This window comes from Caretta caretta, chromosome 5, assembly GCF_965140235.1.
Source record: "Caretta caretta isolate rCarCar2 chromosome 5, rCarCar1.hap1, whole genome shotgun sequence".
Lineage (NCBI taxonomy): Eukaryota > Metazoa > Chordata > Testudines > Cheloniidae > Caretta > Caretta caretta.
The window spans coordinates 22,900,311-22,923,460 of NC_134210.1; the positions used below are offsets into that span (position 1 = coordinate 22,900,311).

The window sequence follows — 23,150 nt, forward strand, 5'->3', positions numbered from 1 at the left end:
CACCCAGCTCTGCTCCTGGCCCTGGGCTCTACTCCCTGCCCTGCGCCTGGGGCCCTGGCTGCCGTCCCCACACCCAGGTCTCCACTCCTGCCCCCGCCTGTCAGCCCTGCACCCGGCTGGAGCTCTGCTGCTGGCTGCACCCCCACCCTAAGCTGAGGCCCCCTTACCCCTGTCTGGGGCCCCCTCTCTCGGAGCTGCGGCCCCGCTCCTGCCCCCAGCTTGGAGGGGGGAGGGAGCGGACAGGAGTAAGTGGTGGTGAGGTAAAAAGTTTGGGGACCACTGATCTGATATGATCATGACAAGAAAGCGTCAGGTGAGGATTTCAAGGGTTGGGGAAGGAGGGTTGTCCCCGGTCCACGCCATGTGTCTCTTCACAAATGCCCTCTCTCCTCACCCAGTACCACAACAGAATCATGCAGAAGGTAGCACATAACGGTGTATGTCGCTTAAGGTGAATGTTTTCTGTGAACAAAGGTGCTCAGTCAGTGCAGGTAGCTGTGATTTACACATTGCTATTTATTACTTTTGCTGAATCTGGCCCCATGCATTTAAATTGCTTCCATGATACACACTGCACTCCAAATAATGCATGTTAAAAAAGAGAGACAGGAAGAAGCATGGAATCTTTTTTGGGAAAACAATTACATATTTCCGTTGCAAACACATGTACTCAGCTCTCATTTTTAAGCCCACAGCCATAATAATTATTTTTAGGCATGTACTATAGACCTATATTTAAATGGTTTTTATTATACTGTAGCTAGGAAATAAAATCATTGCACAGCAGAGCTACTTTCACGCCAATATTCATCAATCATTCAGACTAAAGCCAGCTCTAGCTGGCTTAACTCCTGTTTTAGAAATTTACCCCCAAAAAAGCAAAAAAGTCCAAACTTGTCTGTGGCCAAACGGGAGAGATACGAAGTAATTCTGATATGAGGTGATCTCACAGAGGAAGACAATTTCCTCCCATTTGCAGAACTACTATCCAAATAGCCTCGCCAAACTGAAATTTCAGTTAAATTATTTAAGTATGTTCAACTGGAAAAGTGTATTAGAAAGAGCATGCAATCTAGCATTGCTGTTATTACTCATACAGCACAAAGGCATGTGTGTGCCTTTATAATATAGATGACAGATTCCCTGCCCCAAAGAACTTGCAATTTAAGTAGAGGAGAAAACCCAGGGAAAGAGTAATGTGCTTATGCACTTAAATATTCACTGGGCCTAGGAGCTGTACTAATAACCTATTGCGTGATAGGGCCTCTTCAGCCTCTTGGAAATCTTTAGGGGAATTAACAAACTAGTAGATAAAGGAGAAATGGTAGTTATAATTTATTTGATTTTTAAAGGCCTTTAATAAAGTCCCTTACAAGAAGCTGTTACAGAAACTTAAGTAGCGATGTGGAAAGAGGTAAAGTTCTGGCATGGAATAAAAACTGGAAAAGAGAAACACAGAGTAGGGAAAAGCTGCCAATTTTCAACATGCAAAGACTTTAAAAGCGGGGTAGGGATCTGTATTAGCTGTTAATAAGTATCTGTCTTCAGTTCAAGAGGCAGTGGTGATAAAGATGGCAAGATCTATGGACGACAAATTATTCAGGTTAGTTAGGTCTACAAAGCATTCTGAGGCACTTCAAAGGGGTCCAAGAAGGTTAACAGACTGGGCATCACAATGGCAGATAAAATTCAGTAGAAACAAGTGAAAAGTAATGCACCTCCAGCAACCAGCCAGGAAAAAGATTCAGGCATCACTGCGGATAATTCAGGGGAAACACAGTTGGGGGGGGGGGGGGATAAAAAAAAACAGCAAAGAAAATAGACTAATAGTAATAATAGTACAGCATTGTGGAAATAAAAAGGTAGGCTAGCTAAAACACTGATAAAATCTAGCCCTTATTTAGGGGCCTAAATGGAAGCTTAGCTTTCTGGAAAATCTGAGCCCAGATATAGACGCTGAACCTTTACCAATCTGACCGTGAGCTATTCTGAAATTTTGGTCCATAGTCTGTGTAATAAAAAATGTGAGACACTTGCTATCTAGAAGCTGTAGCTCACGAAAGCTTATGCTCAAATAAATTGGTTAGTCTCTAAGGTGCCACTAGTACTCCTTTTCTTTTTGCGAATATAGACTAACACGGCTGCTACTCTGAAACTTGCTATCTAGGTATTTCCATGGGCTTATTTTTGTGTGAGTTACACTCAATACACACCACTGCATCTGCAAGGTACATGGGTGGGCACGCTGGCCAAAGAATGGCAGCTGTCAAAGATATTAACCCACTAGTTAGGCAGGTATTAGTCAGTAGCAGGACTCAGGAAAAGCTCTCAAGAACTAAAATAAAGGGCACAGGGAGTATCCCTACTATTTAAAATAAGCATAAGAAAGCCAGATATTGATGGCCAAAATAAACAACAACAGAACAGACATAAATCTTCCATGGGAACTAGGGCACTGAGGAAGTTTTAGCACCTGGATTTTAAGCATCTAACGCTCCCTAAAACACACGCTTGGTAATGTGGCAGCAACACTGACAGGGTGAAGGTGATATAACTAGCAACAGCTGCTGAACTCATCAGTAGTCAGTCTGTTAGGAAGGGAAATTCTGTGTCTCCTCTCAAATCACCCGTAAGACACATCAGGAAACATGGAACACTTAATCTGCCCATCCATCTCCCATCTATGTGACAGGCATAATTTATTGAATGCTTCCTTTTATTTAGATAATTTAATTGGAGAATCATTATCAGGTAATTTGGCCAAAAGTACTTGGGTGGCTAACAAGTTAGCTAAGCAATCCCTTTCCAGTTCAAAAAGTAAACTTGGTGAAAGCCTAGCAAAGGTACATGGTAGCTATGGGCAATGCACTCATCGCTTGGCCTGTCACATTTCAGGACTGATGTTATTCTATTCTGTGTAGGTTCTTACACTGCACTTATCATCATAATATCTGAGTGCCTTCCAGTAGTGCATTAAGCAATGTGACTACACGTGTCATGTGTTGCTTGTCCTCAGCTCTTTCTTTTTCTCGTGCATTTGTCAGTACAGTTCAATGCACACTTCGGGCACTGTATAAACAATAAATGACAAGAGAGGAGGTTTTTTTGACAGAGATAGGTGGATGGCCACCTTTAGAAATAGACTGCATCACTGGAGCAGTGTAGAGCAGCCAGAACAGGGTTGAGAATCTGGTCCTCTGCCACTACATAGCCATCCAACTACCAGATATCCCCAAAGCAATTTGAAAGAGGTTTCAGAGGGACACAGCAGTTTACAGACTGATGAAACACACAGTTGCTATCTCAGTGGAAATAGCCTCCACTACTTGCAGAATTAGATTTTTGTGTGTGAAAACAAGCATTTGTGAGCATAAATCTCTCTCTGCAATTATAATTTGTTGTTTTTTCTGGACTGAAATGGATACACCTGTAATATTTTCAGGCACGTTTTCTTAGGCTCTTTAAAAATGAAATCATTTATGTAAAAATGAAAAAATCTTCTATTTAATAGCATGTATATTTTAATAAAAGATCTTTGGCCCAGAAATCAGACTAGAGACCCATAAAGAATTAAAGATGAAGATTTTATAGTAGAGGGTTTTGTATTTTAATTACTTTTACCAAATAGATTTTAAGAATATAAAAAGGAATAATTACAAAACGTGCCTTATCTACCCAAGAAACAGGGAAGGAGTCTCCACATAGACCAGTGGTTCCCAAACTTTAACAACCTGTGAACCCCTTTCACTGAAATCTCAAGTCTCGCGAACCCCTCCTAAAAATGAATATTTCCAGGGATTTTCTCCTTTACCTGAGTATAAATTATAAAAGCAGTGATCTTGGAAATATAAAATTTGTTTTTATGACATGCTTATTACATGCTCTTTATTATTATTTATCATTACAGTATTTTTATTACATTATGAAAACAGCAACACTCTTCCAAGATCTCACTTTCGTAGCTTGTATCACTTTGAATAAGCCTGTTATAAGACAAGGCTCCTATGTTTCAACAAGGAGTATCAGATGTGAAACAGCATGAAGGTATTTAAGAAGCCAACTCAGAGAATTCCTCCTACACAAGCATTCAGGTCTTGAGCAGTCCAGGCAAACGACGCCTGTTACAACAGAGCTTAAAGTTGTTCTTCATAATTTTAAAAACAATACTAGCTGCCTATTTAATTTTAAAAACAGCAAAAAATATCCACCTTCCTTTCCATTTCTTATAAGGAGACTTGAAGTTTAAATCTCCTCAGTGTGATAGATATACTTGCTTTGATCTGCTTAGCTCTTGGAAGTCCAGGGGCTCCAGGCTGCTGGCCCAGTGCTGCCTGGGATCCCTAGGGATAGCTCTGTCCTCCATAAGGGCATTTTTTCCCTGAGAACCCCCTGTAACATTTTGCGAACCCCCAGGGGTTCGTGAACCCCAGTTTGGGAACCACTGACAGACATATTCAGGTAGTTTTTGAAAAGTGCATTATGTACAGCAATCAAAGAAACTGTTCCAATTTATCAAATCAAAACATGTATGCAACATTATGGTTCCCACAGCTACCACAAGTTAAGCACCTTTATGCATGTGTAGCCTTTTTTGATAACTGTATATGGTGTTAATTTTACTGCCTCCATCTATGTGCAATGTGGCCATGTTTCAGTTGCAATAACTTTACGTTTCCTAACTTTATTGTGGTTAAAGTCTCCACATTACCATAATATTTGACAGTGGCTTCCCTTGTGGATTTGATTGGTTTTGTGTTTTGTTTTGTTTCAGATCCTGTTTAGTAAAAGAGAAAAGCATTCTATAACATGTATTGTGGCTTAGGACAGGGGATGAAAACACCATTACTTTGTCTTCATTGTGACAAGAGAATGTGTTTTACCATAGGATAACTAACACACATTACCTATCCCACTGTAAAATCTTAGTGGAGAATAAGGCATTGTAGTTTTACTAAGACGAATTAGGCAAGGTCAGCCATGGGCAAGGGATATAATGTTGACCTTGCTTAGCTACCTCGCAGTAAACTATGGGGAGCTTCTCTCTGTGGTGGGGCACTCTCTCCCGTGGAGTGCCCCCTTGCGACCAAGCATAATGTTGCCAGTATCTTTGGTCCCAGTTCTTCCTGCTTGCTTCTGACTCCAGGTCTTGTGTGGCTCAGCCCTCTGGCCAAGTCACAAAGTCCTCCATGAACTTAGCAAATTCTTTTTTGAAGCCAGTTATATTTTTGGTCTTCAAAATATCTCCCAGCAACAAACTTCCACAGATTGACTGTGTGAAGTAGTACTTCCTTATGTTTGTTTTAAACCTTCTGCCTTCCAATGTCAGAGTGACCCCTGGTTCTGGTGTTTTATGAAGTGGTAAATAACACTTCCTCATTTGCTATCTCCACACCATTCATGTTTTTATAGAGCTCTATCATATCCCTTCTTATTGTCTCTTTTCTAAAATGAACAGAACTGGGATAGTCTCAGTCTTTCTAATCTCTCCTCATATGGAAGCTGTTTCATACCCCTAATAATTTTTGTTGCCCTTTTCTGAACCTTTTCTAGTTCTAATCTATCTTTCTTGAGATGGGGTGAGCAGAACTGCATGCAGTATTCAAGGTGTGGGTGAACCACGGATTTATATATTGGTAATATATTTTCTGTTTTATTATCTATCCCTTTCCTAATGGTTCCTAACATTTTGTTAGCTTTTTTTTTTTTTTTTTGACTACCATTGCACGTGAAGCAGATGTTTTCAAAGAACTAACCACTCAAGAAAGAGATCTTAGAGTACATGTGGTAATTTAGACCCCATCCTTTTGTATGTATAGTTGGGATTATGTTTTCACTGTGCATTACTTTAAGATTTATCAACATTGAATTTCACCTGCTGTTTTGTTGCCAGTCACCTAGTTTTGTGAGAGCCCTTTGTAACTTTTTTCAGTCTGCTTTGGACTTAACTATCTTGAATAATTTTGTATCATCTGCAAACTTACTATATCACCTCACTGTTTACCCCCTTTTCCAGATAATTTATGAATATGCTGAACAGCACTCATCCCAGTACAGATTCTTGGGGGACCCCACTATTTACCTCTTTCCACTGTGAAAACTGACCATTTATTCCTATAATTTATTTCTTGTCTTTTAACCAGTCACTGATGTGTGAGAGGACCTTCTCTCTTATCCCATGACTGCCTTCTTTGCTTAGGAGCATTTAGTGTGGGACCCTGTCTAAAGGCTTTCTGAAAGTCCAAGTGTACTACATCAAATGGCTAACCCTTGCCAGATGATTGTTGACACCCTCAAAAGAATTCTAGCAGATTGGTGATCCATGATTTCCCGCTACAAAAGTCTTGTTAACTCTTACGCAACTTATGTTTCTCTGTGTGTCTGGTAATTCTGTTCTTTACTTATAGTTTCAACTAATTTGCCTGGTACTGAAGTTAAGCTCATTATAATTGCCAAGATCACCCCTGGAGCCTTTTGAAAAAAATCAGCATTAGCTTAGCTATCCTCCACGCATCTGGCACAAAGGCTGATTTAAGCAATAGGTTACACACCACAGTTAGCAGTTCTTCAATTTTGTATTTGAGCTCCTTCAGAACTCTTGGGTGAATACTAGCTGGTCCTGGTGACATACTGCTATTTAATTTATCTATTTCTTCCAAAACCATCTCTGTTGACCTCAATCTGCCACCGTTCATCAGATTTGTCACCTAAAGAGGAACAGCTCTGGTGTGGGAATCTCCTTCACATCCTCTACAGTAAGGACTGATGCAAATAACTCATTTAGCTTCTCCACAATGGCCTTGTCTTCCTTGAGTGCTCCTTTAGCTCCTCGATCACTCCACTGACTGTTTGGCTGGCTTCCTGCTTCTGAGGTACTAAAAAAAATTTTGCTGTTAGTTTTTGTGCCTTTTGCTAGTTGCTCTTCAAACTCTTTTGGCCTAATTATACTTTTACACTTTCCATTTTCCTCAGTAGGATTTGACTTCCAATTTTTAAGGGATCTCTTTTTGTCTTTAACCGCTTCTTTTACTCTGTTGTTTAGCTATAGTGGCATTTTTTTTTGGTCCTCTTATTGGGTTTTTTAATTTTGGGTATACATTTAGTTTGAGCCTCTATTATGGTGGTTTTAAATAGTTTCCATGCAGCTTGCAGACATTTCAGTCTTGTGTCTATTCCTTTTCATTTCCATGTGACTAGCTTCCTCATTTTTGTGTTGTTTCTCTTTTTGAAGTTAAATGCCTCTGTGGTGGGTTTCTTTCGTATTTTCCCCCTTACAAGGATATTAAATTTAATTACATTATGGTTGTTATTACCGAGCAGTTTAGTTATGTTCCCCTCTTGGACCAGATCCTGTAATCTATTTAGGACTAAATCAAGAATTACCTCTCCCCTTGTGGGTTCCAGGACTAGCTGCTCCAAGAAACAGTCATTAATGATGTCTAGAAATTTTCTCTGTATCCCATCCTGAGAATACATGTTTCCAGTGAATATGGGGATAGTTGAAATCCCCCATTATTATTGAATTTTCTGATTTTGTAGCCTCTCTAATCTCCCTGATCTTTACACAAATACTGTCACTATTCAGGCCAGGTGGTCGGTAGTATATTCCTGCTGCTAGAATCTTGTTATTCAAGCAGGGAATTTCTTTCCACAGAAGTTCTATGGTACAGTTTGATTCATTTAAGACTTTTATTATATTTGACTCCGTCACCAGCATGACCTTCTCTGTCATTCCTCTGTATTTTGTATCCTGGTATTACCGTGTCTCACTGACTGTCATCATTCCACCAAGTTTCTGAAATACCTATGAAATCTAAATCCTCATTTAACACCAGACACTCAAGTTCACCCATCTTAGTATTTAGACTTCTAGTATTTGTATACAAGTACTTATAAAATTTGTCAATATTTAGTTGTCTGCCTTCATGGGATGTAATTGAATGGGACTATTTTTCATTTGACTGTTTCTCTTCAGTTCCTATGTGTACTTTGTCAACTTTTATCTTCTCTTTACTAGGATATAGAGCAGGGGTTCTCAAACTGGGGGTCGTGAACCCTCAGGGAGTCACAAGGTTATTACTTGGGGAGTTGAGAGCTGTCAGCCTCCACCCCAAACCCCGCTTCGCCTTCAGCATTTATAATAGTGTTAAATATTTTTTAAAGTTTTTTTTAATTTATAAGGGAGGTCGCACTCACAGGCTTGCTGTGTGAAAGGGGTCACCAATACAAAAGTTTGAGAACCACTGATATAGAGAATCCCTGTTCATAGATCCTCCCCTAAGGGATGTCTCTGTCTGAACACTGTGTCCTCCCAACCTGTCGGCTTTCCCCCAGCCCTTAGTTTAAAAACTTCTCTATGACCTATTTAATCTTACATACCAGCAATCTGCTTCCATTTTGTTTTAGGTGGGACCCATCCTTCCTTAGTTTCTAATAAACCTGAATCCCTCCTCTGAACACCATCATCTCATCCATGCATTGAGACCCAGCAGTTCTGCCCGTCTAACTGGCCATGCACATGGAACTGGAAGCATTTCAGAGAATGCTACCTTGGAGGTCCTGGACTATAAACTCTTACCTAGCAGCCTAAATTTGGCCTGCAGGACCTCTAAAATTCCTGCTGTTAAAACATTCCTCAGATATAATATTGATGGGTGCAGAATAAGGAATAGAATAGAAGTGTTGTATGCACAGAACAAAAGGAGGCTGGGGGGAGGAGAGCCTTGGGGAAGAGCTCAGGAACCTTCAAGCACCATAATCAGAAAAAAAGTGATACCTTTTGCCTGCCAAGAGTGTCTCTGGACAGATGCTGACATTTTCACTTGTGGTGGCTGATGTAGCCCATTGCCTTATTATTTCCACGGCTATTTGTCCAGAATATGGAAGAATTAGCTACACATAATATATGGTATAAACATGATGATCTGTGCAGTTTTTGCAATAGTAAATCTGAAGATGGCAAAAAAAGAATGAATGGTATAAATTTACCAGATGGTGAAATACAGTTTTTAGTTAATATGCTGTGTGGACCAGCTCAGTGTTGGTTTTTCTTGAGTTATATCATAGGGCATCTGAGGTCTTTAAATTTCTGTCACGAGGCAGAGCAATTGAATGCTTTCTGCACTTTGTGATATACAGAGAATTTAAATGACACAGACCTCCTTCAGCGAGTCCAAAGCCTTTTCTTTTTCCTAAGCTTGACATGTTGGCTGTTGAATATGTTTTGCTCCTCTTAGTGGTGGAGAGATATAAATGGACCTTTACATCACTAACTGAACAAATGAAAGTGTCTGCATGAACAGTAGTTTCCAGTGTTTTCCAGATATTGCCACATTAGTCTCACATTTTAAAAAAGGATATTAATAATAAATGACTGTAAAATATATGATAAAATCCTGGCAACAAAGCAGAAGACTACAATCCTCATTCACTCTAAACAAACACGTGTGCGCACACGCACACACACACTTGAGATCCTCATCTTTTCATGATTGCACAGGGAAGTATGGGAGAGCAAGACTTGACAGAGTAGCTTCAGGACTATAGCTAGGTGAAAGTTTTCAGATTAAGCTTTTTTCACCAAGAAATGCATTTTCGAGTTGACCAAAACATTTAATGAATTCATGTGAAATTCTCCAGGCTGTTTTAGCTGAAGAAAAAATTCCAAAAAAAGCTAAAGCTTTTTTCTTTGACATTTTCAAAATGAAAAGTTTCAATGCCTCAAAATTTTAACTTCCATTTTATTTTTAAAAATTTAAAAAAAAAAATTATTTCGGGTCAAACTAAATGTTTCGTTCAACTAAAAAATAAGTTTTAAATTTTTTTTGGTTCAGCCACCGAACAAAACAATTTAACTATTTGCACAGCTGTACTCGGGACCTCTGCTCTTCTTAGTGGATTGCAGAATTCCTGTTCTTTCTCCAAGAGGACAAAACACTCCATCACTCTTACAGTGCTTCCCTCTGGTGGCCCATTAGTGGAATAGTATGGTTTGCCAGTGGCCTCAACAGAGGCCCTTTGAGCCTCCTGACTGGAGGAGAAGATGCAGTGGGGAAATGTGCTACCTCAGAGAGAAGAAGAGGAACTAAATGAAGATAACATCAGAGGACAAAAGAAATGTTTGCTTAGAGGCTCTAAGCAAACACAGGCACAGGGATGTGCCAACACAATAAAAAATGCACAAGGCAAATTAAAAAGCCTCTCCAGGTTAAAAATGCTGCTTCTTGTCTCAGCCTTTATCTTGCAGTGGAACGAAGCTACAAAACAAAAGCCTTCTTTTGTAAAACTAAAACCAGACACATTTGGAATTTTGCGAGGGTTTTGACAACATGTGTAATGGGTGGGTTCAACACTGAATTCATGCCAACAGCACAAATCACAAAAGCTTAGTTTCTGTTTTTTTCAAATAAACCTTGCTGAACATGGGCTGGTTCTCTTTATTTGATTGAATATCAAAAATAAAACCTGTGCTAATATGATACATATGATAGAAAGGTTTTAGAATCATTTCAATTTTTGGAGGCTAGTCAAAAGTTTGAAATTAAAAAGGCTAATAACACTTCAGAAATCTGCAGCACTGGGGCTGGGGATGATCATTCTTGGCTTTAATGCGAATACTGAAAAAAAGCAGAAAGCTTCTCCAACTCACTGCATGATCTGGCTTCAGAATCCTAGTCTTCTAGAAAGCACACAAACATTCAAATGTATAACGAATATCTGCAGTTCCACCCACATGAGATTCCTTTTACTGTACCTTGCTGAAAAAATGGCAATATTTATGCCAAGCTAGGAAAAAGAATGGTTGTTGATTTAGCTTTCCTCACTCCCATAAGGAATGGAGTATGGTCTACTGGCAATGCATCCTTTAAGGCAAATTCACAAAGGTTAGTGGTGACTCATGCTGTACCCATCACAGTTGTTTGCATACCCAGTGCACGCAGCTCTCCCATTTGTTCATAAATAAGCATTTGCACATGCAAGATAAGTTGTTACATACAAATTAACTTCTGTGAATATTCCGTTTTTTAAAATTCAGATTTCCACGACCTGTTTTGAAGGCACAAATGTGTGGTTCTGTGTGAAGGGTGTCAGTGCAAATTTTGTGGGCACACCTGAGGTGCCAGTCTGAAAATTTGGTGGCCAGTTGCAATGGTGATTTTTTGGTGCCGATATGGAAGCTGTTCTTCCAGAATCTAGTGAGAACAAATTATTTCATGGACAGTAGCCCAATGAACAGCTAGAGAGAAAAGTGATTTTTCATCCACAACTGACCAGGGCTAAATTTGACCTAAAGTATCAAGAGCCCATTTATAAATCTTCTGAGATATCCAGTCCCCTCTTTGCTGCATACTAGCTTTATAGAGTTTATGGGATGACCCAGGATTACTAGTATGTACTACTATTTAAGCAAGCTGAATTCAACAAGTTTAACGAGGCTCAAGATCACAGCAGGATGTAGAGACTGTCAACCAGCACTTTGAATTTCCTCATGTGGGTTTAATTTTGGTCATTTATCCAAGGTCACAGAGGCCTGTTCACACCCCTAGCATGCATGCACAGAACCCAGGCAGCATCCTGCCTTAATTGCTCACTAGGCATGAGGGGCTAGTGCAGGCAGAAGCTCTCCAGACACCAAAGCAGCAAGACCAAATGAAAAGGAGTACTTGTGGCACCTTAGAGACTAGTCAATTTATTTGAGCATGAGCTTTCGTGAGCTACAGCTCACTTCATCGGATTCATACCGTGGAAACAAGTCTGCTGCAGTTTCCACAGTATGCATCCGATGAAGTGAGCTGTAGCTCACGAAAGCTCATGCTCAAATAAATTGGCTAGTCTCTAAGGTGCCACAAGTACTCCTTTTCTTTTTGCGAATACAGACTAACACGGCTGTTATTCTGAAGACCAAATGAGTCTAGAGTATGGGCAAGCCCCCAACACTATCCTCAAGGCATCTGCCAGTTTCCAGCAACAGGCAATGGGGAAGCACGTCAACAGGTTTGGATGCTGGACAACATCACCCCACAGTGCTCCCGGAAGACTTGCTGCCTGCCCCTTTTCTACACAATTCGCAGGATGCTTCCCCTGGGCTGCTTTAGCACTGCAGCTTCTCAGGAGAGGAGCGAACAGCAGGACTTTGCCCTAACCAATTTAACGTTCACACCACTTCTGAGAGGCAGGTATTATCCCCTCCATTTTAGAGATGGTAAAACTGAGGTAGAAAGTTTGCCCAAGACCACCAAAGGTAGCCCATGTATAAGCTGGAATCGGAACTGAGAAATCCCTCTGCCCTCACAAGCACACATCTCTCCGCTATTCACTGGGTCCTGAGGTAGGGTTACCAACTTTCAAATCGCACAAAACGGAACACCTCTGCCCCACCCCCTGTCCTGCCCTTCTCCAGGGCCCCACACCTGCTCGCTCCATCCCCCCTCCCTTCGTCGCTTGCTCTCTCCCTCACTCACTTTCACCGGGCTGGGGCAGGGAGTTGGGGCGTGGGAGGGATGAGGGCTCTGGCTGGGGGTGTGGGCTCTGGGTGGGGCCAGAAATGAGGGGTTCAGGGTGCAGGAGAGGGCTCTGGGCTGAGGCAGAGGGCTGGAGCATGGGGAGGGGGGTGAAGGCTCCAGCTGGGGGTGTGCGCTCTGGGGTGGGACCGGGGATGAGGGGTTTGGGGTGAAGGAGGCAGCTGGGGCAGGGTGTTGGGGAGGGTGCGGGCTCCGTGAGGGAGTTTGGGTGTGGGAGGGGACTGCACACACTTCCCTTGCGCCCACAGGAGCAGCCCTCGCAGCTCCCATTGCTCGTGATTCCCAGCCAATGGGAGCTGCGAAGCCGGCCCTCTGGGTGGGGGAAGCACATAGAGCCTCCCTGGCCTCCCACATGTCTAAGGGCTGCAGAGACCTGGCAGCCATTTCAGGGAGCCATGTGGAGCTAGGGCAGGCAGAAAGACCCCCACTGCGCCATCGACCAGAGCTGCCAGGGTTCCAGTCGAAAACCGGACGCCTGGCAACCCTATCCTGAAGCAATGCATTTGAAGCCAATGGGAAGGCTCCCATTGACTTCAATGGGTGCTAGATCAGTCCCAAAGCACTATACCCATAGAATCATAGAATATCAGGGTTGGAAGGGACCTCAGGAGGTCATCTAGTCCAACCCCCTGCTCAAAGCAGGACCAATCCCCAACTAAATCATCCCAGCCAGGATTCAAGAACAGTATTCCCAACCACAAGAATTCAAAAATCATGAGTCAGGCCCATCAAGAAACATGAGGTTGCCTTAAAAATCATGAGGTTTTTAAATGAATAAATGTAGGGTTCTTTTTATTTACCACCTGATGTTTGAGCCTTTATGGTTCACATTTTTCGAACCCCTCACTGCAACCATCAGGGCTAGAAACCTCCCCCCCCCCCTTTTTTTTTAAATGAAAGCTGAGATGTCTCATAACAGCATGACTCCAGGAGCTGGGGCTTTAAGAAAAGCACCAGATACCATAAGATTTATGATAAAATTTTGTGAGGGGCAGCAACACTGTCATAGTCAAGGCAGGGACTTTCCTAATTGTTCTCAGCAGCACAGATTCCACATCCCATGCTAGCCTCCTTGTATTCAGCAATCTGCCAGCTGGTATCACAATCATTTATCAATGAAAACCTTTCAATCCTCCACAGACAATTCTGACGTTGCTTTTAGCACACACCCAATTCAAATCATTTTAAATCGCCTCCCTGAATTATGCTACACTCTGGCCATTTAAATTGACTTAACTATTCAGAGTAAAATAAACCATAGCCCTAGAATAACATTGGAAGATTAGAAAAAATGAACATCAGAAAATGAGAAGATGTATCTGTTTTGTCTTAACTGCATAATCCACTTCTAGTATGAATTTGTAAAAGACAAATCTGGATGAAGATCTTTTAAATAAGCCAAGAATAATAAAAGGGAGTAAAAGAATGACAGCCTGCATTACTTAATCCAATACTTTTAATCATACCTCGGGGTGTTCTCCCACTTTGAAGCACTGTGTTTCTTTCTTTGAAAACTTATGATTTTAAAAGTATTTCATTTTCAAGCATCTGAAAATAATTAGGAAACTAAAACAGATTGTCAACTTGCAAATTATACATGTGCTTCAAATGTCCATAAAGATCAAACATTTAAAAACAGGATGACAGTGGAACTGGAAAAAAATCTGTATATAAAGAGAACAGATTATTCATCGGTTATTTAGTTCTGAACAGTATCTGGAGAGTCAGGCTATCCAAGTGGACTCTTTGTCCTGATTAAAATCAATTTCCAGTTATCAGAAGATGCTGTTTTCAATATTAGTGCAGTCATCTAGGAGTTTGCACAGGTGTGTTGAGCTCATCATGTAGTTGGCAGACTTGGACTTAGAAAGGGGCACACAATGTGCATTGGGATAGATTAATCATGCAACCTGCCCATGGCTCATGGCAGAGGTACCTGTGAGATGTAGAGTCAACATGAGACATCCACACACAAATACATATTCACTTCATCCACCTGAAGACATTCCATTTAAGCAGGGATCATTTCACTGCCTATCATTAGAATGAAGGCTCTCATATACTGCAGTACTGGCCACTGTATAGGAACTAAACAAATAGACAAATTCCTTGGGAGATTAAAAGTGCTCTTTAAGTCTGACTCAATTATATGACTTGTACCATGCAACATAAATAGCTAGCGATTCTTAAGGAACTCCAAAGGCTTTTTTCAAACTTTGGCACACAATTTTAGATTCTGCCCATCCCCATCAAATTGGCATTTAGGCCTAGGCATGTGCTTCAGCATGCGCTGAACTTTAAGCACGTGAGCAGTCGCAACGATGTGAAGCATATGCTTAAGTGCTCTGCTGGATTGGGACCACAACTTTTTTCCCCAGCAAAAAATGCAGCATCGGCAATAGCAAAATGTTTTACCAAATTATGTCTGTTTTGCCAAATTGTTTTAGTTGGGGGGGGGGGGGGGGGGAGAGAGCAGGAGACACTAAAAAACCAAAAAAAAGAAAAAATCCAAGAAAACCTAAATGTTTTGAAACAAAACTTAATTTGTTGGTTCAAATTGACTTTTCATTTCAAACTTTCCTTTAATTTTATTAAAAATCAAAAACATTTTAAAATAGTCAGAAATGAAACAAAAATTTCAATTTTGTAAAAAAAAGAACAAAACAAAACAACCCCCCCACACACACACAAAGCCCCCCAAACTTTTCACTCAACCCCAGATATTTTTTTTAACTTTTTTTGTTCACACCGTTTTTTGAAAAATGTTATTTTCATTTCAATCCAAAACAATTATTTTCTGATTTTTTGGACAGCTTATTTGCTCAGCGTTATTCATCAGGAATGTTTGGGCTTTTTTTTTTTTTTTAAATTGAGACAAAATTTTCCCCCTCCCCTTTTTCCCCATCCCAAATTGTCATGAATTTAAATCTCTGCTCTCCTTTGGATTATACTCTGATTAGAAGTAGATTCTGCCCTCTGATATTCATTTTCCAATTAAGTTCAATGGATCCCAGTGCAGAATTTCACCTTTAGTTTACTTGGCCATTCATGTAGGCAATCTGACCTTTCATGGACATAACACCAGCATTTGGTCCTTTATGTCTTTTAACCAAGATTAGTGAACTTGGGTATCCAATTTGCAACACCTTAAAGTGGCCTAGATTTCAGTAAGGGCTCAGCACCCAACCTCTAACAATCAGGCCCATTTCAATGACACAAAGTAGGTACTCAAAAATCAAGGCAAAATTACTAGCTATCTTTGAAAATCCTGGCCACACTGAAATGACACAAGACACCTTTTACAGAACATCTAATTTGAAGTGCACTACACCCTTCCCTGGGACGCACTCAATTTACTAAATCTTTTGAGCAGATGCAATAACACCATGTGAAACATAATATCTGTTTCTGAGTTTTTCCTGATATGCCTGTACTATATTTGAGTAAGCCAACTCTGGTTTTAGATTTACAAAGATTAAATTACAGGATGATTTCTTCTCTGTCTCTTTTTTTTCCCCCCCATATACTGACTGGTTCAGTAATTTTATTGTTTATTGCCCTTCTGGGGTTAAGTCAAAAGGTCTCAGCTGTAGTTCTTATGTTAGCTACCCTCTGCTTAAGCTTGGAAAGGTCCTGAGGTACTCAACTGCTCAGTGCAAAATATGGGGCTAGACTGCTGTAAAGGCACACACAGACTCAAGAAGCCCAGTGCCTCTGACGGTGATAGGAGGGCTTTGGGCCACAATATCCCTGCAACACCCTCTTATGTTTTACACTCTCCTTTCCCCTTGCACCCTTCTCCTGGCTGGTGTGGGCAGGAGTGGGAAACAGGGCGACACTCCTAACCCTCACCACCCACTTTTGGAGCCTAGTACCTGGGTAAGTGTTTGACTTGGGCAGTCTTTGCATGCAAGTACTGTGATCATAACGAGCACCTAGGCACTTTGCCCAGCCACCTCTACATCATGTGTAGACTGTATTTATACAGTCTGAACTTACTCCCTTCCTGTAGTTTCAAATTCTGAGCAACAAAAATTACAGTACGATGATAACGTTCAGCTCACACCTTCTCTTCAAGACTGGCTGTTCCTCCCTCAGACTACTCAGCCCACAGCCTAGATCCTCTCTCTAGAAAGCCAATAGAATCTCCTCATCCCTTTCTCAGCAGAAAGAACACCTGCCAACAGGGTGAGGTTTCAGGCAAACCCTGCCAGCCTGTTACATGCCCCAACACAAGAACATACAGGGAGCTTTCCTTCCCCACCTTGTGCAGCCACAATCAGGCCTGCAGTGTTCTCCTAATTTTAATCCTAAAGATTTTTATAGATATCTTGGTGGGATACTTTATCTTTAACAGGTAACAACTGCTGGGTATCATAATTTACACAGGGTTCAGTCCTTACTCAATAGGAGTTTTGCCTGACTAAAGGCTGTGCAAGGACTTCAGGATGCACCCATACATTGCAAAATAGTCATATGGTGATGAAAAATAAGCTATTAGGTACAAGAACTATCATTTAATAACAACAATGCACTACTTTTTATACAGTACCTAGCAGAGTGGGATCCCAACATGACTCAGGTCTCTTGGAGCTCATACAATATAAATGTTTCATAATACCAAATAACAGTGATGAGCCAGATTCCCCATTGCCCTACACCTCATACAGCCAGTTACTCCTCATACAGTCAATTACGTGCAAGGTAAAGCACAAGTAAATCAGCATGAAAGTGATTTACCCACTTTGCATTGATATAACTGACCACAAAGGTGCAGGACAGCAGAGAATCTGGTCCAAGAGTAACTCTAATGGAGGCAACAACATTAACATCCACTTAGCTGTAGCTGGGGGTCTGTTAATGCTGTGAAAAGAGATACTGAGAGTCAAATTCTGTACCCAGTTTCACTGGTGTAACTATAGTATGGTCACTCTAGATTTACACCAAAGAACTTTGGCATATGTCAAAAATACACTCTGCATATGAAGTACTTTCTTGTTAATGAAAAATATATCTGTCACGTTCTATACCTCGTGGGAACACCCTACACCCCCATGTTCATCCTTAGAATATGATTGTGCGATATCCAATGCAAAGTTTGTCATGTTGGGTGTTTTCAGAAGGCTCATGATGTACTGAGCATTGTTATGGTAATGTTATAGTAATTGTTGTTATAGTAATGTTATAAGAAAAGGAGTACTTGTGGCACCTTAGAGACTAACCAATTTATTTGAGCATGAGCTTTCGTGAGCTACAGCTCACTTCATCAGATGCATACCGTGGAAACTGCAGCAGACTTTATATATACACAGAGAATATGAAACAATACCTCCTCCCACCCCACTGTCCTGCTAGTAATAGCTTATCTAAAGTGATCATCAGGTGGGCCATTTCCAGCACAAATCCAGGTTTTCTCACCCTCCACCCCCCCACACAAATTCACTCTCCTGCTGGTGCTAGCCCATCCAAAGTGACAACTCTTTACATAATCAAGTCGGGCTATTTCCTGCATAAATCCAGGTTTTCTCACATCCCCCCCACCCCCATACACACACAAACTCACTCTCCTGCTGGTAATGTTATAGTAATTTTATAGGTTGTAATTTCACGTATATAGTTATGAGGCTGAAAACGTGTCCTCATGGCTTAAAGCAAGCCCAGGCAAAAACTCCCCAAAAGCATAGGGGCAGTTCACACCTCATCAGGGCATGTATGAGACAAATCCAGCCCAGCCTCACAGGAGCAAAGGACACCGGCCTAGGCAATAACAAAGGATCTGTTGGACTCCCGAGTGAGTCATCCCCCTTCCTTTGGTCAGTTTGGGACTGCGATGAGGTAATGCTCAGCTGACTCTGAAGGGGGGCGGCAAAGCCAAGAGGGAAGAAAGAACAGGATAAAAGGGAGAGACGTTTGCCATGCTCTTCCTCTCTCTTCTGCCTCCATCTACAGACATCACCACCAAGCAACTGAAGCGCTGATCAAAGAGGGAGCCTGGCTGAAGGGAAACCAGCCAACCTGTGGTGAGAAGCATCTAAGTTTGTAAGGGCACTGAAAGTGTTAAAATCAGCTTAGAATGTGTTTTACTTTTATTTCATTTGACCAAATCCACCTTGTTATGCTTTGACTTATAAATTTAAAATCTATCTTTATAGTTAATAAATCTGTTTGTTTATTCTACCTAAAGCAGTGCATTTGGTTTGAAGCGTGTCAGAGACTCCCCTTGGGATAACAATCCTCGTACGTATCTATTTCTTTGTTAAACTGATGAATGCATTGTGACAAAGTTCCTCCTCTGCCCTGGTGGGTCCTGCGCTTATTGGCGGATTTGCTTGCCACAGAGGTTCACAGCAGCCCTCAGTTTGGCCACTTTTGCTAGTGGCTCAAACCTGCTGTCCACTCAGCTAACCTCATTACTGGCCAGCATGGGGGGGAAACAGAGAACAATCCCCGCAGTCTCTGTGCCCCACCTAGTGGGTCGGGGACAGGCCAGATCCCTTTCCAATTTAGGCCTTCCCTTCTGGTGTTTCTCACAGACCAGGTCAACTCCTCCTGTGTCTGATAAGGAGTTAGGGAGATGGCGGGAACCCGGGTCCACCCTCTGCATGGGGTTCCAGCCCAGGGCCCTGTGGATAGCAGCTGTCTACAATGTTCCCTGTATCAGCTGCGTGACAGCTACAACTCCCTGGGCTACTTCCCCATCGCCTCCCACCGGCACCTTCTTTATCCTCACTGTAGGATCTTCCTGCTGAAGCCTGATCACACTTGTACTCCTCAGTCCTCCAGCAGCATACCTTCACTCCTTGCATGCCCTCCTACTAACTGAGGGGGGGTCCTTTTTAAACCAGATGTCCAGATTAGCCTGCCTGCCATAATCGATTCTAGAAAGTTCTTAATTGGCTCCAGGTGTCTTGATTAGCTTGCCTGTCTTAATTGGTTCTAGCAGGTTCCTGATTACTCTAGGGCAGCCCCTGCTCTGGTCACTCAGGGAACATAAAACTGTTTATCCAGTGGCCAGTATATTTGCTTTCTACCAGACTCCTGTACCTCACTGGTCTGGATCCGTCACAGCATATAAGCTTGCAGCGTTCAGTGAGCATAACTGGACACTGCAAGATGGAGGTTCCTAGGTTGTGTCTGGGATCAGAGATATTGGCTAGTGTCATTTGGTTGCACAATCCAAGCACCTTACATGCCAGAGGCTGTGCGTGAACAGCCCAGGAGTGGGGGTTTTCACAGCAGAGCAGGGTAAGACTGGCTCCCAGAGTCAAGGATTTGAGTGACCTAGCAGATCACCAGCCCAGATAACACCTGGGGAATGTCACAATATCCTTGTGTGCTTTTTTCAACCCTTATACATCAAACTTTGTTTTAATTTACTGCATGCTTAAAGAGGCTGTTATGACATCCTATAACAAATTGTCTTCAAATAAAGTAGTAAACATTCTTTACTCCTAAACGATATATACCATATGTTGGCCTAGCCATGCATTCCTTGTGGCCAGCTAAGTATTTATAAAAGTTATTCTCAATCTCATACGATATGATAACAAACCAACCTTTGGTGGGGGTAATTTATAATAATGTGTCACTGGCGAGTTTAATTTCAAAACACTTTAACTTTTGTAATTTTAAAGAAGGCCCACTTTTGTTGGACTTTTCCCTACTTTTTTAATGATTTATTGCTGGTACCATATCACAGCTGTACAAAGAAACATTCTACATCCAAAAATAGTAGCAAAATAGCTAAGTTGTCATGCGAATTCTGGTTAAACTTATACCTAGTGCATCCCTCCACTCTGGAGAATGGAGAATAGACAAGATGCCATTTGATAAAAGGGATAAACATGATCCTTGCTGTGACAATTTGGGAAATTTGTCTATTTAAAAGTTATGAATTCTGGTTGATTTTACAAAATTGCTCTATTGTTGAATGCCTCAGTGTGTACTGAATAAGCAATTTGCTAACATGGTTTGTGTCATGTACAATCCCCAACCTGGGCTAGGTAGGTGCTACAGAAAAAAGGAAGGGTCATTCACCTGAATGGTCTTTCATTCAGGTAGAAGCACCTTAGACCAATGGGACGGCTCCCCAGGTTGTCTGCAGGGGGTGGGGTTGGAGCAGTGGAAAACCTCCAGCAAAACAGAAGGGGGAAAAAAGGGTGTTAAGAGCTGCTCTTAAAAAGGTTCATGCTCACCTTTTGACTACCAGACCTGAATAAGCAAAGGGGAGCTAGAAGCATGAGTCACAAGATAGATTAGTCAGAGCCCGGTAACCAGGAAGAGAAACTGAGCTGGAGGAGTGGGGTCCAGAAGGGGACCCAGGACCCGTGAAAGGCACTGACTAAAACCCAAAGAATGTTCAAGAGTGGTGAGGACTTTGAGTGAAGAAACCGTGTACAACTGTTTATTATTTTGCCTAGATTTGTGTATCTCATGTGATTTGTCTGTGAGGAAAGTGTGATTGGTTTAGAAATTCCTCTGCAAGTCTGTGCATTGCTTGCTTCAACTATCACGTCCCTGAAAGGCTAAACCATAGAGTACTCACGGGGGGTGAAAGTCTGTGGTCGAAGTGTTTGAGGAGTCAGTACTGGTCCTGTGGGCTGAGGGCAGTCTATTCCCTACAAGTGGTACCAGACAGAGAGACAGGTGTGTGCCCAAGAATTGTGTCAAAGATGCCAATACCTGTGACTGGACCCTGGAGCATTTAGAAGCACATGGCTCCAAACCAGTGCTGAGAGAATTTTTTCAGATGAATAGTTTATTCAACAAAAAAATGCAGTTTCCATCATGTGGAAACTATTATTGAATTTGACCCAATTAGTTCTGATCAGCTTCAGAAAAGTAAAAAAAGAGAGAGTATGGACATGAGATAGGCAGGTACTCTGGCCCCAGGGCAAAAGGTTGATATGTAGAAAGCACACATTTGAATTCCCACTCTGAAGCAGGGAGTTGAACTCAGGTTCCCTATCTGTCCGGTGAGTGCCCTAACCATCAAGCTTTTGGCTAGTCTACTCTCAGTTTCTCCTATTGAAGTTGTTCCCTTTTTATACATATTTAACTATTCGCTGGGTCCCCAGCCTGCTGATGAAGGCACGCACTGGGGAGGTTGGAAATGTGGAGTCAAATCCCCCCTCTAAGTCAGTCAGAGAGAGGATATGAATCCACACTTTCTACTGACCAGGAAAGTCCCTTCATCACCAGGCTAGAGAGTCAGTCTCACTTCTTCTACTTGGCCCAGTGCATATTTAGGTATATATACAAAGGGGAGCTTCAATGGGAGAGAATGAGAGGCACCCACCCCAGAACAGCCTATAGCCTGGTGGTTAGGCTGATCATGGGCGGGGGCACAGAGGAGGGGACAAGACCCTCCTCCAGAGTAGGGTTTCAAACCTGGGTCTCCCACATCCCAAGCAAGTGCCCACTAGGGCACATGGACACACACGCAGAGTTTTCTGATGCGGACTACAACGAAATGGACTTTTCTGATCTGTTGACAAATTCTGAAGGTTTTTGTAACTGACCCTAATATTTTTTTCCTGAGTTTTCAGTTTGCTCTCCACAGTAGCATAACTAGGAATGGAAATGTGGGTGGGCTCCAACTTATGGTGGATGGGCAACATCCAAAACCTGAGTACCCACCTTCAGGATGCATGGCTTAATAAAATAAATAAATAAATAAACAAGCCTGTTTGTTGTTAAATATACTTAAACTTGGCATTCACACAGGCTCAGATTTGAGTGGGAGCTAAGGCCCAGGCAGGCCCACCCATGGCTATGGCCCTGGCTGTCTGAACAAAAAAACAAACAAACAAAAAAATAATTCACCCAGCTCTAGTCCAAACACCACCCCCTTTGGCGAGTGTCCAGCCGGGGGGCTGTACCAGGTCTGTGACACTTGCATAACACTTTTAATCAACCAAACCAAACCACACTGTGGTTCAACTAATACTTTAGTACAGTAGCTGGAACAAAATTCATGCATATGCAGAAAGACAGCTGTCCCAGTGCAGCACCGTTGTTATACTCCACTCTGATTTCCTATTTAACCACTGGGTCCTCCAGAGTAATGCCATAAAGAGGTTCATTTGGGGATAGGCTGTGGGTTATGGAACACAGTGAGAGGATTTTAGCACATAACTGTCCGACCTGGCCACTCCAAATCTCACACAGCTTAGTCTTGTTCCTGGGAGGAATAACATGCTTGGATGTTCTCCATGGGCCTGTGCTCAAGACAGATTTTGCAGTAGTAATAAATCCCAGTATGGGTCATCAGGAATGGGGACCCAACCCAGGACCTCTGGATTTTAAAGCATGAGCTGTGACTGCCTGACCCACTTCTGTTAGACAAGACTGTAGCAGGTTTATCAACCTCTATCTGCAGCTCAACCATCACTAGGAGGGAATGGAAATCCAGATCCATAAAGGGACTTAGGCACATAAAACCCAGATTTAGTTGCTTAAGTGCTAGTTTTTCGCACCACTGCAATCCACAAAACCCCTGCTCAGATGCCACCTAAAGTCACTTGGTGCCTAAATTTTCACTGTAGAAGTCCCATTAGCACCCTATGTTTCTGCCTCTCTGGGCATGGATACTGCTGCCTAAAGTAGACATACAGCTGCCTACCTCACATC

General features: G+C 42.0%; 1 protein-coding gene and 1 long non-coding RNA gene across 8 annotated transcripts in view; one reads left to right on the forward strand and one right to left on the reverse strand.

The window, feature by feature from the left end:
* CCBE1 (collagen and calcium binding EGF domains 1) overlaps nucleotides 1-23,150 on the reverse strand; it is a 224,348-nt gene that overhangs the window by 142,914 nt on the left and 58,284 nt on the right. The window lies entirely within an intron of this gene.
* LOC125637330 (uncharacterized) overlaps nucleotides 18,462-23,150 on the forward strand; it is a 58,226-nt gene continuing 53,537 nt past the window's right edge. The window contains exon 1 of the long non-coding RNA XR_007356904.2: nucleotides 18,462-18,538. This is a non-coding gene — a long non-coding RNA (uncharacterized LOC125637330). The remainder of the gene's footprint in view (nucleotides 18,539-23,150) is intronic.